The following is a 4,303-nucleotide window of genomic DNA, read 5'->3' on the forward strand; positions in this document are numbered from 1 at the left end:
TACCAGTAAAATTGCTATCACCTGACAGAATTTGTATATGACCAAAATTTGTTATGTTAAATAGCTGAAAATACTACAAAATAATGCAGTAAAGGAATGTGAAGATTAAATGCCATAAAGGATTAGAAAGAACAGCAGAAACCCTAGCCTTAGTAGGTAGGCACAAAGTAGAATTCATACAGGGTTTAGAGTGCTGTCAAATGAATAACATCATGTCATTTTATAACCTGAGGTCAACTAAAGACTCAACTCCAATAAAATCCTATGTGGATAGGTCTCCCTAATCTCTCTGGGGTCAAATAATTCAAAAGATAATTGATATTGATAATTGATATATGCCAATGATAAGGACAGATAAGAGCAAGAATTGGGACCCTAGAAAAGCATATCACTGTGGTGAAGGTCAAGGCCTGGGACTCCAAAGTTAGGAAGCTATAAGGGTGTCAATGCTATGGACAGACAGTTGTAAAATAGCACTAAGAAATGATATAGTGACAAGTCTTTTAATAGCATTTTACTACTTACAAAGTTTTTCACATGCATTATCTCATTGGACGTTCACTAGAATTCTATAAAGCTGACATAGATGCTAGCAAGATATAATGATTTCTCCAAGGTTCTACTTGTAGAATCTCGGACTCCATCTTCCATACCCTTTTCAGTATCAACACGTTACTTCTGATGAATAAGCATAAAGTTCTCTAGATAATCCTTCAAGGTGAAAGGAATCAAGATGCTTAGAGAGAGAAAGCATAACAATGAAGAAAGAGAATGAGACTGTGAAATAACACTTTTAAAGTTATCATTCAATAAGTTCTCCTGAGAGTTATGGTGAATATGATTTCCAGAACTGTCCTGCTGCTGAATACAGTTAAAAGCAATAGAGGAACATGAATTAATGAGATCCAAAAGATATTTATAGAACCAAAGTTAGGGACACTAAGCAGAACTGGAAGAAGAGACAGTTGTTCAGCGGGGATGAAGAGATTCTGAACTTTGCATACCTCTCATTAACATATTCTTGACCTTTAATTTAATGCTTGAATGTTGCATTATAGGCAGCTTGCCTAAAGTATTTTTCATGAGAGAATAATTTCTGAATAAAGGTCTTTGTGAAGCAATTTAACACACCCAACTTATTTTTCTCACAAGGCAATATTAAGAGGTCAATATGTCAACTGTAGTAGTGCATCGCTCCTGATTTTTATAATGTTTTCAATTCTTTTTAAAATAGTTATTTAAATTGAAAATTTGAACACTTCTAAGAAAAGATTTACCGTTTTCTTCAATAAGAGGTAGCAACCGCATTCTCTTAAAATGTTCCCATATAATTGTTTCATGTTACTTATTTATAATTTTATCTTAAATGAACAAACCCTGATTTACATAAAGAAACAAAATGGAAATTTATTTTTATTTAGGTACTAGAGGCCCAGTGCATGAAATTAGTGCATGGAGGGGGATTCCTCAGCACAGCCTGCACCATCTCCAATCTGGGATCCCTCAGGAAATGTCCAACTGCCTGGGGATCGGGCCTAAACTGGCAGTTGGACACCCCACTCGCAATCTGGAATGACTGGCTCCTAACCACACGCCTGCCTGCCTACATGATTACCCCAAACCCCTCTGCCTTCCTGACCGATCACCCCTAACCCCTCTGACTGCCAGCCTGATCACCCCTACCTTGCCTCCCTGCCTGCCTGATTGCCCTTAACTGCCCTCCCCTGCTGGCCTTATCTCGCCCCTAACTGCTATCCCCTGCTGATCTGATCATCCCTAACTGCCTCTGCCTTGGCCCCCACCACCATGGCTTTATCTGGAAGTAAATAGGACATCTGGAAGATGGCCGGTCCACCCGGTCTAATTAGCATATTACCCTTTTATTAGTATAGATACGTTATGCAGGATAGGATTGCTTAAATGGGAGGGGGGGAGCTTTTCAGCAGGAGGAGATGCTATTGGCAGACAAAAACACATAATCCCTATATCTGGACTGATAGCCAACCATATGCACTATACTGCCAAACCAGTCATTAAAAAATTGAACCGCCTTCTTACACCTTTCACCAAACAACTGTTGCCCTTAAAACCTCTCCTCAGCCCCCACCTTACGTTCTGCCTTCGCATTTCACCCCGATTTGGTTCTGATTGGTTGGTTTCTATGCCAGTAAGTGTCAAAAGCTCCGCCTCCTAGGCAGCAATTGGCTCCTCACAGTTCACCCAGATTTGGTTCTGATTGGTAGGTTTTTATGCCAGTCAGCATCTCTGGGCCTATCTCCAGGCCTGATCATAGAGGCAGGGATGATCAGCAGCTGCCCCAGGCTGCTGGTGAGTGGGCTGAACTGCTGACCTCTGGGAGAGAGAGAGAGAGGCTTGGCTGCTGGCGAGGCCAGGAGAGAGAAGCAGGGTTTGATCACCCTGCTTCTCTATCCGGGCCTCACCAGCAGCCGTTGCTGCTGCTGATCAGCCCCACCTCTCTCTCTCGGGGAGGTCAGCAGTTCAGCCCACTCTCCTGTTTCACACGCAGCATGGCATTTGGTCGAGCCTCCAGTCATTGTGGATGTTACAACCCTGGCTATATATATATATATATATATATATATATATATATATATATATATATGTATATATTTATATAATAATTGATATACAACATTATATTAGTTTCAGGTATACACTATTTATCACCATATATAATTAAGTAATCTTTTTCTTGTGATGAGAACTTTTAAGATCTATTCTCCTAGCAACTTTCAAATATGCAATACAGTACTATTAACTACTAGGGGGTCAGTGCATGAATTTGTGCACCTTGAAAGGAACTGTGGGCTGCGAGGCTGTGGTGGTCACAGGGGCAGGTCTCGGACCATCCTTCCAGCCCCTGCCTGGCCCCTCCTGCCACAGCCCCCAGTCCCGTCTTCCAGCAGCCCCACTCCCGCTGCCACCACTACCATGCAATGATGGTGCCGGCCCTGCTTGCAGCTATTGATGGTGCGGAGCAATTGGTGCCAGCACCAGCAGTGGGTGTGAGTGGTGGCTGCTTCCCCAATTGCCCCTCAGGAGCGGGGGGAGATGGAGAAGCCCTGAGGGACAATCAGGGCTAGCAGCTGCCGCTTGCACCCACTGACAGTGCCAAGTGATCTGGGCCAGCGCTGGGTGCTGGCAGCAGGTGCAAGCAGCGACTCCAGTGCCAGCAGCGGGTGTGAGAAGGGCAGGCGCTGGCAGCAGGTATGAGCGCCTGGTGGGACCATGGCATGTGGGAGCAAAGACTATTCAGTAACCACCAGAGGCTCGCCCTCATGACAGCAACCAGTGCTCCACCTTGGTCTGGTGCCCTTGCTCACCTGCTCCACCAGCCCGCCCTGGCCGATGCCCAGCATGTTCCACACATGCCCCCTGGTGGTCAGTGCACATCATAGCAACCGGTTTTTAGGTTGTTCCGCCATTCGGTCCATTTGCATATTAGGGTTTTATATATATAGACTAGGGGCCTGGTGCACAAAATTCATGCACTGGGGGTCGGGGGTCCCTCTCACATACTGGGAGCCCTCAGGGGATGTCCTACTGATGGCTTAGGCCCACGCCCCACTGGGCGTGGGCCTAAGCTGCAGTCTGGCCTCCCTTTGTGGGAGGCAACCGGGCTGATCAGGGGAAGGCACCAGCCCCATCTCCCCACTGCTGCAGCCACTGCTAGTGAACGCAGCCGCCAAGGTGTTTTTATCAACACGGACTCTAGTCCCTTCACCAAGAAAAAATGACAACTTTCTTTAGGCATTTTCAAGATGTGTCTTTCATAGCATATACATTTCTTTATTTATTTTTATCCTCACTGAAGATATGTTTCCATTGAATTTTAGCGAATGTGGAAGAGAAAGGGAAAGACAGAGAAACATCAAAGTGAGAGGAACACTTTGATGGGTTGCCTCCTGCATGAGCCCTGATCTGGGCCCTGGCCAGGGAGGATCCTGCAACCTAGGTACATGCCCTTGATCAGAATCGAACCCAGACCCTGCTGTCTGCAGGCCCAGGCATTATCCACTGAGTCCAACCGGCTAGGGCAGGATATGACATTTCTTAGCCTTACAGCAGTGGACCTTCATTTTTTTCTCCAGAAGTGTGATGGAAAAACCCTAGATTACCTTTTTGGATTCTTATTACCCAAGTTACTAAGAATATTACCAGTGGCATACAGGAAGCTTAGCCAATGTGCAGTCAGAAAAGGTGTTTCCTCTATAGTTCACACCAATGGAGGGCTGGGCCCTGCCCAGGCCTAAAGCCTCTGGCCGAAGCTTTAGGCCTGGGC

The sequence above is a fragment of the Cnephaeus nilssonii genome (assembly GCF_951640355.1).
Source record: "Cnephaeus nilssonii genome assembly, chromosome: X".
Taxonomy (NCBI): Eukaryota; Metazoa; Chordata; class Mammalia; order Chiroptera; family Vespertilionidae; genus Cnephaeus; species Cnephaeus nilssonii.